Genomic DNA, 14448 nt, shown 5'->3' on the forward strand with positions numbered 1-14448 from the left:
AAAGTTATGGGCTTTTGACTGTCCACGATCACAGCTTTTTTGTTATGTCCATAGAAAATCAATAGGGAACAAGATGCTGATTTCCGAGTATGAAAATGGCCATAACTTTTTAAATACTTGAGATATGAAAGTGAATTGGGTGTCAAATTAAACTTATTTTTATGCTTTATCTGATGGGATAAATTGCAGACTTGATTTTTAAAATCTTAAAATGTTGTAACATTGCTACTATTAGAATGGTCAAATAAAAGACACCCTGCATAACGTTAGTGAACAGCGGGTGAATAACGAATCATTTATTGTCCCACTTATGGTACTATAGAGAATGACAAAGCAGCACAAGCAATGTCAATTGTGCTATCACATAAATGCTTCTCCAGGCTCAAACTGAAAGCCACACAAACCTCTGTTACTTCAGTTTAAAAATAACTCACATTTGTTGTTCAGAAGGTTCTCATACAATCGTGCAGAGCTAGCTGCCCGAGAAGACCAACAGCCCCAGCCATCACTCGTGACTGAGTAAATAAGAGTTGCTTCAGCCGCCTTACCATGGCGTGAATGAATAGGCAAAATTGGCACTGTTAAATTTCATGGTGCCTCATTTTTAATATCGCAAAAGGTATCTACTGATAACCCATAAGTTTTATCAGCTGCAAATTTTGCATATTACCTAAAACTCGATGACACAATGGCCTTTAATCTGAGAAAGGCAGCATTGGTTTACACCACTAGCTTTGATATCAAAACAGCAGAATCTGTGCCTCATGTGTACAGATATGGCAGAGTATGCAACTACAAGATTGATTATTTGAATGAGCTAAATTGCTGAAAGCCAATCATCCATCTTAAACTGGGTAAGTAAACACGTGAGCAGATTAGCCAAATCCTAACCTGATTTGGCATGCTCCACGTTTCTGTAATTTTGAGAAATATCAGAAGTATACCCCTCTTGTTCTTGGGCAGACTACTCATCCTCTGTGAGATGTCACTGATTCCACTTGGAACCACCGTTTCTCTATTGACCATACTGACGAAAATGTTTTGGCTTCTCTTGCCGCAGAAGATGCATTATCTAGTTATTCATACATTTCTCTGATAACATAATCAGAACCTTATGATTAGAGCTGAAAACACAGTATCCACTTGATGTGGGAATACGAGTTCGCTGTCAACTCTTGACTATTAGTTACCACAAATCCTCAGCGTTTTGCCTCAGAGTGGAAATTAGTATAATGCAAGGCTGAATCAGGAATTACCTCGCAGTCCTTTGACTGAAACCACCTGAGTCGCCAGCGTGCGTAACACAATCTCTTTGACCAGCCACTTAATCAGGAATACTGGTATTGAGAGCCTACAGATTATTATAAAAACATTTTTGATTCACAACATGAACCTGCAGGTCAGATAATAATACTATGTGCCAGACCAGAGAGGATGGCAATGATGTTTCCAACAAACTGACAACTCCACTAACTGAGCAGAAATTTAAACATGTGTTGAGGGAGACTTCAACTACTTTACTCTACTGAGCAGCATGATAACCTCAATCACAGATGTTGAGGCAGTGCTTCCCTGGTCAATATGACCCATATGGCCAGCCAGTTCCACGATGGTCTACCCTGAACTAGGGTAACCAAGCTGTTCCTACTTGGAACTTACAGAGGTTACTATGCAAGGCACCCTGCCAATGTCTATTCATCAACCTGATCTGGTGGTGGAACGGAGGTGGAACGTGTTTCTAGCTTCAGGTTCCTGGGAGTCAACATCTCCGATGACCTCTCTTGGACCCACAATACCTCTACTCTGATCAAGAAGGCTCATCAGCGTCTCTTCTTCCTGAGGAGACTGAAGAAGGTCCATCTGTCTCCTCAGATCCTGGTGAACTTTTACCGCTGCACCATCGAGAGCATCCTTACCAACTGCATCACAGTATGGTATGGCAACTGCTCTGTCTCCGACCGGAAGGCATTGCAGAGGGTGGTGAAAATTGCCCAACGCATCACCGGTTCCTCGCTCCCCTCCATTGAGTCTGTCCAAAGCAAGCGCTGTCTGCGGAGGGCGCTCAGCATTGCCAAGGACTGCTCTCACCCCAACCATGGACTGTTTACCCTCCTACCATCCAGGAGGCGCTACAGGTCTCTCCGTTGCCGAACCAGCAGGTCGAGGAACAGCTTCTTTCCGGCGGCTGTCACTCTACTCAACAACGTACCTCGGTGACTGCCAATCACCACCCCCCCCCCCCCCCCCCCGGACACTTATTATTATTTATTCAAATCGTTTGCTATGTCGCTCTTCCAGGGAGATGCTAAATGCATTTCGTTGTCTCTGTACTGTACACTGACAATGACAATTAAAATTGAATCTGAATCTGAATCTATCCAGAGAGATTGAAAAGATACTAAATAGCCCATGCTGCCAGTAAACCCAAACCTGGGCCGACAGACTGCTCTATTTCAGAGTTTTACGGAGGTTAATAAAGAGACCTTACCTGCCAGCGTCTCTGAACCCGGGTCGATCTGCTTGTTGGGGCTTCAGCGAAGTTCCATATGCAGGCCTTGTCTGACCACATCTTCAGCCCCATGCTTGCCATTCCTTCAGCTGGTGTATTGTTAGGTAGCTGATGCCACTGGCCAACTCCTCTTGTTGTGGCTTGCCCGTCCCCGAAGGAACAGCAAATTTAGAGGAGTAGCTCTTCCTGATGCGACTCTCATACATCATGCATTGAAGCATGGGATTCAGGCACATACTCATGCTCGGAGTCAGCTCCATACTGAATTCCAACACTCCCCTTGACAGAGTGGGAGAAATAGTGTAACCCTGAACCAGGTGTTGCCACAGGCGTATGACTCGAACTGCCTGCGCATGCCTGACAACATCCACCACCCACCCTCAGTGATCACCTTCATTACTTCTATCAAACTCCTTGGGGATAGGGATATTTACCGATCAGACATCAAAGGTATTAGCAAAAATAAGTCAATGAACTAGAACAGTTACCACAAGATTGCATTACTCTGAGAGAGAATATATAATAGATGCATACAGTGCATAGCTATTCTTCTCAATCAATTAACTGCAAAAGCATTAAAGGAGTGGAATTCATCGAATGATCAAATTCCCACAGTCAAATTCATCACTACCCATTGGAAAACTTGCATTAGCTGAGTGTTATGCTCCACCAGTTAATCGGTTTGAGCAAGAGAAGCAATATTTTCATGACAAGCTGACTGATGGTTTATATATATAGCAACCTGTCAAGTCTTGATAAACTTCTGGTCACTGGAGATGTGAATTGAAAAATTGGGACAGAAAGCATAACATTTGAAGAAAGAACCGGCGCATGCGACAATGATAAGGCAACTGAAAATAGTTATGTGGATTCCTCCGCTGGAAATTAATAATAGATCAACCTGTATTGTACACATTGGGGCTGCATGGTGGCGTAGTGGTAGAGTTGCTGCCTGACAGCTCTTGCAGCGCCGGAAACCTGGGTTCAATCCTAACTACGGGTGCTGTCTGTATGGAGTTTGTACGTTCTCCCCCTGACCGCGTGAGTTTTCTCCGAGGTCTTCAGTTTGCACCCACACTCCAAAGACGTCCAGGTTTGTAGGCTAATTGGCTTGGTATAAGTGTAAAATTCCCCTAGTCTGTGTAGGATAGTTTTCCTGTACGGGGATCGCTTGCCGGTTGGATTCAATGGGCCGAAGGGCCTGTTTCCAGGTTGTATCTCTAAACTAAACTAAACTTCCATGCTATATCTCTAAACTAAACTAAACGTCCATGCTGTATCTCTAAACTAAACTAAAACTAAACCAAATTAAATTATGCATATTATCAGTTGTATTCACTGGTAAAAACAAGCAGAAATCAGATTATCAGAGCTCAGTAGTGGAAATCTCCACTAAACATCTGTTCATATATAGGACCTGGTATTAGAAGTGACCACTATCTGGTAGAAGCGTCATTCAATATACTGCAGCAAAACTAATTCAAGTGCCCTTGACTACCATATGCTGTCAACAGATTGAAAGATCCACTTATAAGTGAAGAGTTTCAACTACTCCAGGAAAACAGATTGAGAAGTGGAACCAATTTTAAAGCTTGATCTAAAAGTAGGTCTTTGCTGCAGTGAGTGGGTGCAGGCCACTTGAAGTGCGATGATAAGCCAATAGGGACAGAATCTAATTGAAGAATGAAAAAAGATCAGGAATTGAAGTTAGTGAGAGAACCCTTTATGGGTCATTAAGTGATGATGAGGGGAGGAAGGATAAAACTTTTATAAACATGGGAAAGAGGCAGAGGGAGCAGCTGCACTGAATTCCACCAAGAGTACAAAAGTTAATGAAACAACTTATTACACAATCAGAATCCAGAAATCAGTATTTCTCGAAACTAAACAAGGTAGTTCTCTGCTAAACTAATCCAGCAGGTGCTGAACTACATCAAAGCAGGATCGCTCGCTCACTTGAAGGGAAAGGAAAGATAGTTAAACATGAAGATGTGCTGCTTCTGAATAAAGGAGATGTTAATGAATAATTAATCCTTATAAAAATTGTACCAAATATACTGAAAAATCATGTGAGATGGTTAATGCTGATCTTCCAGCAACATTGAGAGATAAATTTATGGTCTCTGTGTCAGAAAAATAGCACACCGTAAACTATCTATGTTGTGCAATCAAGCGTTAGACAAAAGAAGATGATCAGATTGAATTAGATCTGACATGGAACTGCAATATATGGGATTTATTGCGATTAAGAAAATATATGAATTAAATTCCAGTTAGTGAAACTGAACAAAATATAATGCTAATTGTGAACCATAAGCTACAGACCAACTGCTACAGTAAACCCAAAGTAAGCTGAAATAATGGATTTATCAGAAGAATAGCAGCATGTTTTAATATCTGATAAAATAAAATATTAATATTGAAGCTAAAGGTAAAGCTGTATGACTGTGGTAATGCTTGGCTCATCACCAGCTTCTTGAGGAGAAGCTTCTCTTGCATGGGTAGGTTGCCTCTTTGATGCCAGGGTCAGGGATGCCTTAGAGTGAATACAGTCCACTCTAAAAGGGGAGTGTAAACAACAAAAACAAGGTGGCGCAGCAGTCGAGTTGCTGACTTACAGCACCGGAGACCTGGGTTCGATCCTGACTACGGGTGCTGTCTGTATATAGTTTGCACGTTCTCCCCGTGACCTGTGTGGGTTTACTCGGAGATATTCAGTTTCCTCCCACACTCTAAAGAAATATAGGTTTGCAGGTATATTGGCTTGGAATAAGTGCAAATTTTCCCTAATGTGTGTAGGATTGTGTTAATGTGTGAGGATCGTTGGTCAGTGCGGACTCGTGGGCTGAAGGGCCTGTTTCCACGCTGTATCTCTAAAACTAAAAACTAAAACTTAAACAAACTGGAGGAGATATTCCATATTTATACTAATGACACAGGTAAAAGGAGGGATCAGCTCCTGCACCATGAATTTACACTAAACAGCATGACATCTAAATGTAATCTGTGGATTACATCCTGTGCCACAAATTAGTGCATAAAGGAATAGAGGGAGTGGTCGGTTGAATGTATGGCCACAGGGATGGTCGTAGGAAGGAAGGTTTCACATTTTTGGATCATTGGGACCATTTCTGGGGAACTTGGGAGATATGCAAGCAGGATGGGTTGCAACTGAACCAGAATGGGTCCGACATCCTTAAAGGGAGGTTTGTTCATGGTGTTGGGAAAGATCTAAACTAACTTGGAAAGGGAATGGGGCACAGAGTAGATGCACAGTTGAGGGGGAGTAGGGTCAAATATATAAGAAAAACTGATGCAGTAGTCAGAGTGAATATGGGGATGTGGGAGTGCATGGACAGATTGGGTTTTTAAGTTGCATCTATTTTAATGCAAGGTGCATGGCTGGGAAGGCAGATTAACTTTGAGCATTGATCAGCATGAGAGAATGTGATACAGATCCAACACCGATTTTCCGGCACCCATGGTTCCAGAGCCTTTCTGGATTATCCATTTGCCAGACTAACAGAGGACACGGTCCCGAGAGGTACCGGAACGGTCCGCATATGCCGCTGAGGGGCCGAGATACATATTTTCCAAAGTCGGCCTCAGAAGTCAGCAATGGGAATGGATCTGCCAGTTCCAGAGCCCCATTTGCACGGGGCAATTTTGACCCGCCGATCGGTGTGGAAGTCCCGATGAGGTTAAGATCAGCAGCTTCACCTGGCAAAGGCACCAAATTTTCAGGAGAGTCTAGTAATTTTGTCTGAATTAAAAAATGTCGGACCATCAGTTGGCAGTAGATCAGTGGTGGACCTGTATTATCACAATCACTGAAACATGGTAATGAAGGTGATCACTGAGGGTGGGTGGTGGATGTTGTCAGCATGGATTTTAGTAAAGCAGTTTTTAAAGTTCCCCATGGTAGACTGCTCCAGAAGATTAAGATGCACCTGATTAGCAGTTACTATTTGGTATGAGTTTATAACTGGCTTACCGATAGAAGACAGAGGGTTGTGGTGGAAGGATTGTGGTCTGTGACCAGTGGAGTTCTGCAGGGATCTGTGTTGGAATCTCTGCTGTTTGTGAAATATAGAAACATAGAAATTAGGTGCAGGAGTAGGCCATTCGGCCCTTCGAGCCTGCACCGCCATTCAATATGATCATGGCTGATCATCCAACTCAGTATCCCGTACCTGCCTTCTCTCCATACCCTCTGATCCCCTTGGCCACAAGGGCCACATCTAACTCCCTCTTAAATATAGCCAATGAACTGGCCTCAACTACCCTCTGTGGCAGAGAGTTCCAGAGATTCACCACTCTCTGTGTGAAAAAAGTTCTCCTCATCTCGGTTTTAAAGGATTTCCCCCTTATCTTTAAGCTGTGACCCCTTGTCCTGGACTTCCCCAACATCGGGAACAATCTTCCTGCATCTAGCCTGTCCAACCCCTTAAGAATTTTGTAAGTTTCTATAAGATCCCCTCTCAATCTCCTAAATTCTAGAGAGTATAAACCAAGTCTATCCAGTCTTTCTTCATAAGACAGTCCTGACATCCCAGGAATCGGTCTGGTGAACCTTCTCTGCACTCCCTCTATGGCAATAATGTCCTTCCTCTGATTTGGAGACCAAAACTGTACGCAATACTCCAGGTATGGTCTCACCAAGACCCTGTACAACTGCAGTAGAACCTCCCTGCTCCTATACTCAAATCCTTTTAGTATGAAAGCTAACATACCATTTGCTTTCTTCACTGCCTGCTGCACCTGCATGCCTACTTTCAATGACTGGTGTACCATGACACCCAGGTCTCGCTGCATCTCCCCTTTTCCTAGTCGGCCACCATTTAGATAATAGTCTGCTTTCCTGTTTTTGCCACCAAAATGAATAACCTCACATTTATCCACATTATACTGCATCTGCCAAACATTTGCTCACTCACCCAGCCTATCCAAGTCACCTTGCAGTCTCCTAGCATCCTCCTCACAGCTAACACTGCCCCCCAGCTTAGTGTCATCCGCAAACTTGGAGATATTGCCTTCAATTCCCTCATCCAGATCATTAATATATAATGTAAATAGCTGGGGTCCCAGCACTGAGCCTTGCGGTACCCCACTAGTTACTGCCTGCCATTGTGAAAAGGACCCGTTTACTCCTACTCTTTGCTTCCTGTTTGCCAGCCAGTTCTCTATCCACATCAATACTGAACCCCGAATGCCATGTACTTTAAGTTTGTATACTAATCTCTTATGTGGGACCTTGTCGAAAGCCTTCTGGAAGTCCAGATACACCACATCCACTGGTTCTCCCCTATCCATGCTACTAGTTACATCCTCGAAAAATTCTATAAGATTCGTCAGACATGATTCACCTTTCGTAAATCCATGCTGACTTTGTCCAATGATTTCACCACTTTCCAAATGTGCTGCTATCCCATCTTTAATAACTGACTCTAGCAGTTTCCCCACTACCGATGTTAGACTAACTGGTCTGTAATTCCCCTTTTTCTCTCTCCCTCCCTTCTTAAAAAGTGCGGTTACGTTTGCTACCCGCCAATCCTCAGGAACTACTCCAGAATCTAAAGAGTTTTGAAAGATTATTACTAATGCATCCACTATTTCTGGAGCTACTTCCTGAAGTACTCTGGGATGCAGCCTATCTGGCCCTGGGGATTTATCGGCCTTTAATCCATTCAATTTACCCAACACCACTTCCCGACTAACCTGGATTTCACTCAATTCCTCCAACTCCTTTGACCCACGATCCCCTGCTATTTCCGGCAAATTATTTATGTCTTCCTTAGTGAAGACGGAACCAAAATAGTTATTCAATTGGTCTGCCATATCCTTGTGCCCCATGATCAACTCACCTGTTTCTGACTGCAAGGGACCTACATTTGTTTTAACTAATCTCTTTCTTTTCACATATCTATAAAAACCTTTGCAGTCAGTTTTTATGTTCCCTGCCAGTTTTCTTTCATAATCTATTTTTCCTTTCCTAATTAAGCCTCCTAATTAATTTCATCCTCTGCTGGTCCCTGAATTTCTCCCAGTCCTCCGGTATGCTGCTTTTTCTGGCTAATTTGTACGCATCATCCTTCACTTTGATACTATCCCTGATTTCCCTTGTTATCCACGGATGTACTACCTTCCCTGATTTATTCTTTTGCCAAACTGGGATGAACAATTTTTGTAGTTCATCCATGCAGTTTTTAAATGTCTTCCATTGCATATCCACCGTCAACCCTTTTAGAATTAATTGCCAGTCAATCTTGGCCATTTCACGTCTCATAACCTCAAAGTTACCATTCGTTAAGTTCAGACCCATTGTTTCTGAATTAACAATGTCACTCTCCATCCTAATGAAGAACTCAACCATATTATGGTCACTCTTGCCCAAGGGGGCACGTACAACAAGATTGCTAACTAACCCTTCCTCATTACTCAATACCCAGTCTAAAATAGCCTGCTCTCTCGTTGGTTCCTCTACATGTTGATTTAGATAACTATCCCGCATACATTCCAAGAAATCCTCTTCCTCAGCACCCCTGCCAATTTGATTCACCCAATCTATATGTAGATTGAAGTCACCCATTATAACTGTTTTGCCTTTGTCGCACACATTTCTAATTTCCTGTTTGATACCATCTCCAACTTCACTACTACTGTTAGGTGGCCTGTACACAACACCCACCAGTGTTTTCTGCCCCTTAGTGTTTCGCAGCTCTACCCATACCGATTCCACATCCTCCAAACTAATGTCCTTCCTTTCCATTGCATTAATCTCCTCTCTAATCAGTAACGCTACCCCACCTCTTTTTCCTTTCTCTCTATCCCTCCTGAATATTGAATATCCCTGGATGTTCAGCTCCCAACCTTGGTCACCCTGGAGCCATGTCTCCGTGATCCCAACTAGATCATAGTCATTAATAGCTATCTGCACATTCAACTCATCCACCTTATTATGAATGCTCCTTGCATTGAGACACAAAGTCTTCAGGCTTGTTTTTACAACACTCTTACCCCTTATACAATTATTTTGAAAAGTGGCCCTTTTTGATTTTTGCCCTGGTTTTGTCTGCCTGCCACTTTTACTTTTCACCTTGCTACCTATTGCTTCGACCCTCATTTTACACCCCTCGGTCTCTACGCTCACACATTTAAGAAACCCTTTCCCATTAACTCCATCCTCCACTATCCCATTCGACACCCCACCCCCCTTATTCAGTTTAAAGCCACCCGTGTAGCAGTGGCAAACCTGCCTGCCAGAATGCTGGTCCCACACCTGTTAAGATGCAATCCGTCCCTTTTGTACAGTTCCCCCTTACCCCAAAACAGATCCCAGTGATCTAAGAATCTAAATCCCTGCCTCGTGCACCATTCCTCAACCACACGTTCAGGTCCCGTATCTCCCTGTTCCTGCTCTCGCCAACACGGGGAACTGGAAGCAAACTGGAGATAACAACCCTGGAGGTCCTGCTTTTCAACATTTTTCCGAGCTCTCTAAAGTCACACTGCAGAATATTCATCCCCTTCTTTCCGACATCGTTTGTGCCGACATGCACTACCACTTCCGGATGTTCACCTTCGCCCTTGAGGATTTTCTGCACTCTGTCCGTGACATCCTGGATCCTGGCACCGGGAAGGCAGCACACCATCCTTGCATCCCGTCTGTTGCCGCAGAAACCCCTGTCCGTACCTCTCACGATGGAATCTCCCAATACAATAGCCTTGCCTGCCTTAGGCCTTTTTGGTTTTGGCTCAACAGCCCTATTCGCATCGCAAGCCAGTCCGCCGCTCAGTGTAAATGTCTTCTGTCCCAACAGCTTCTAAGCGGGTGAACCTGTTTACAAGAGGTACACCACCCGGGGACATTGGCATTCCATGCTTCCCTCCCTTTTTCACTGTCTCCCACCTTTTCTCTTCCAGTACCTTAGGTGTAACAATCGTACTGTAGGACTTGTCGAGGAACGACTCCGTTACTCGTACGAACCGGAGGTCATCCACTTGCTTCTCCAGTTCCCCAACACGGCCCTTCAGGAGCTCTACCTGGATGCATTTTTCGCATTTGTAGCAGCCAGAGGCACCAGCGGTGTCCTTGACCTCCCACATACTGCAAGCATCGTACTGAATCAGCTTGCCTGACATCTCCTTCTTTCGTCTCTACCTCTCAAGCGTACTGCGTGGTCTCCTCTCCTCAGCCTCCTCGCATAAGACTCTCGAGCCAAAGACTCACACTTTTCTCACTGGGCACTTCCCTCACAAGGCCGCTCACTCACTGCCAATAGCTGAGAGTCGTCTTGACACAAAACATCACCCATTCCTTCTCTGCATAGATGTTGGCTGTCCCACTGAGTTATTCCAGCTTTTTGTGTCTATCTTCGATTAAAACCAGCATCTGCAGTTCCTTCTTACACAAATAGAGATCCTTCCTGGAATCTAAGCCGGTTTTGTAAACCGGTTATTGTAACCAATGGATTTTCTCAGCCATTTCTTTTAGAACTCGGAGCTGTCTGAATTTTTTTTTTTTTATTCCATTAATTTTGTCAATAGTTTCTCTTTACCTTTCTGTGCCATCAACTGTGAAGACTGAAGAAAAATAGCTATTTAACACCCCAGCTATTTCCTAATTCCCAATTATAATTAGTCCTGCTTCGACCGCTAAGGGACCCAAGTTTAATTTTATGTTATGTTCTCTTTATGTAAAGAGAAAACCATAGCCGTGAGCACTGGCTCACCCCAAGGCTGTGTCCTAAGCCCCCTTCTGTTTAGTCTGCTGACACACGACTGTACTGCCAGACTCAATAACAACTTCATCAACAAGTTCGCTGATGACACAACAGTAGTGGGTCTCATCAGTGACAACGATGAATCGGCGTACAGGATGGAGGTGGAGCTGCTCACAGGTTGGTGCAAATCCCACAACCTCATTCTTAACGTGGGAAAAACTAAGGAGATGGTGGTTGACTTCAGGAGGGCGGGGAAACATCACCATGCATCTCTGCACATCGACGGAGCTGATGTGGAAAGGGTCAGCAGCATGAAGTTCTTGGGACTACACCTGTCTGATGACCTGACGTCCACGGCCAACACCACAGCTCTGGTCAAGAGAGCCCAGCAGCGACTTCACCCCCTCCGAAGACTACGGAAAGCAGGCCTCCCCACCACACATCTACGGACTTTTTACAGGGGGACTGTCGAGAGCACACTGACATACGGCATCACTTCCTGGTTCGGGAGCTGCAAGGCGTACGAACGGCACCAACTGGACAGGATAGTGAAGACCGCAAGCAGGATTATTGGTGCTCCACTACCCTTCCTGCTGGACATATACAAGAAGAGATGCATCAACAGAGCCATCTCCATCATCAAAGACCCTTACCACCCATCGCATGACTTTTTCACCATCCTCCCATCTGGGAAGAGGTACAGGAGCATCAGCTGCAAAACCAGCAGGATGCTCCTCAGCTTCTTCCCACAGGCTATAAGACTGTTAAATGAACTTTCCCCCCTGCCAAGTATCGCGCACAAACCCCCCACACTGCAGCAGAGCCACTGTTGTGCCGCTGCCGGTCGGAACGGCTGTTGAATGTTATTGAATGTGATTAGAGGGTTAAATTGTTCATGACTGTATTTTAATTTTAATTGCTATTTATTTTGTAACGAAAACTGAACGGACACTGGTTGAGAAACGTTTTTTTGTTTCCTCTGAGTATGCGAATACTCAGGAAATGACAATAAAGATTTACAATTACAATTACAATTACAATGTACATGTAGAAACTCTTAAAAGTCAAATATTTTTCTATCATTCAGTTTTCTTTTTTTTAACTATTCTTTTCTGGACTTGATAACTCCTGAAGCCTACTATTTTTTAACAGAATGTTATAAATCTATCAAATTCTTTGAAATTTAAGCTCTTTAGTTTTCTTGTGGAATTTTACTTTTCAGTGTATTATCTTCAGCATAGGATTTTGATCAGGTCAGGATCTTCAGGATAATAAGAAATGTTAAGTAGTCCAATAAGTAAAAAAACAAATAAAATCATGAATGTATCATGAAGTGCAAAAGTACATTTTCACAGTGAATAAAATTCAAAGCCATCTTTTGTTTTCAGATTTTTCTGAGTTGAACTTTGCTCCTTGGTTGTACCTTCACTGATGGAGCAAAACTGAGAGGGCTCTTCAGAGTGAACTGACAGTCAGAGAATCATTGACAGAGACCTCAGAGCTGATCTCTAGGGGATTCTCTGATATAGGGATGGCCTGTGGAAGCAGGAAGCCCATTGGAAGAAATATGGAAATATTAAAATGTGTGGTAGTGGAGCACAATAACTTTGAGGATGCAGCCCTATTATTTTCAGTGAACTGAAGGTCAAATCGATCTCTTCAGTGTCAGGAACGTCCACACATTGCCAAGGATACCTTTGTTCCCTGAACAGTACATAGATTATGGTGAACGCTTAGTGCATGAACAACCAAAACTTACTGTGTGACACATAGATTTGAACTTTTGATTCCCTCTTTGGCCTTCAGGGAAAACTTGCAAGCTTGCTCTGGTGAATAATGATACATCACAGACCCGATGAAACATTCTGCTTTTGCTCGAGGGGCCAGTACTTGGCTCACTTTGGTCTATAATTAAAGAAAGAATCACACCAAGGGTTGGATTCTGCCTGCAGGTCTTTTGCCAGTCATTGAAGTACAGAATCCAAGGTTTAAACTTTATCAAGTTTTACCGTTACAACTTTGAAGCTTTCTTAGAAAATATATATATAATTATTCTGTGCAGTTTAGTTTTCCACCACTGAGAACTGTCACCTCTCTCATGTGGAACAAACATTGCTCACCATGTTTTTAGCCAGTCTTTCTCTACACTGACCCACACAAGCATGACATTTGCCATGTATGAATGAAGATCAATGAAGATGAACATATTTGTATCCTGGAACAAAAAATAAAGTTACAAGAATCTCAATAACAGATATAATGAGATTGACAAGCATTTAAAACTGTGTCAGAATAACTTTGTATGTGAGACAAGAGGTGGACAACTCTCTCCTTTTCCCTTCACCCTCTGCCCCTTCAGAGCTTCCAACAACTTCTGTAAAAGTTGATGTAGTTCACGTTTTTTATTGCCCAAAATGTGTTACTGATTAAAGGTGTGGCAATGAAGATAATGATTGACTCCTGAAGCCTGGGTAAATGGTTTTTGATGAATCCATGTTGATGGAAATTGAAGGGAATCTTTGCTCAGAGCTGCAATTGCAGGAATGTTGAGTGAGACTGCTTTTGACAGACATCTGTTAAAGCTCATTGGGGGTATGGAAACAATAAAGGTTAGGGAAAAACTCCAATGACTGATATGTTAAACTTTGTCTGGGTCTCGTTTAGGCCAGCATTACTCTGAGTGAAGATGAGTGATAGTCAATGATTTGAAGGAAAGCAGTGTCGGTGATGTAGTATGCAATATTATTCCCAGTATCTCTAAAGGCAGCAATAAGCCAAATAGTGTGTTAGTGAAACTATGCATAGCTGAATTCATGTCACCATGTGTATGGGCCTTAAAATGATCCTCGCTCTGAACGAATAAGTATTAGAAGTTAACAGCGTTATAAAATCAGATGGAATGGAAGACAAATCTGAAGATACAAATCTTCCTTCACAATGGCTCATTATTTCTGCCAAAAAGGGTTACATGACTACTTACATTTACCTCTGCAGCTGACAGGTATTTTGGACACCAGTGGAAACAACACTTGTGTGGGAATCCTAACCTTCCTCACCAGCTGATCGTCTACTGGCATTTGGTTTGAGGTCCTCTCAGAGTGACCATTTGAACTCCTCCAAAGGTCGAGCAAATAATCACTGCAGTTTCCCAACAGTTGCACTGGACCATCCTCTTTCAAATGTTCAATGAAAGAATGACACAACACGGAAATAGGC

This window comes from Leucoraja erinacea, chromosome 4 (genome assembly GCF_028641065.1).
Source record: "Leucoraja erinacea ecotype New England chromosome 4, Leri_hhj_1, whole genome shotgun sequence".
NCBI lineage: Eukaryota > Metazoa > Chordata > Chondrichthyes > Rajiformes > Rajidae > Leucoraja > Leucoraja erinaceus.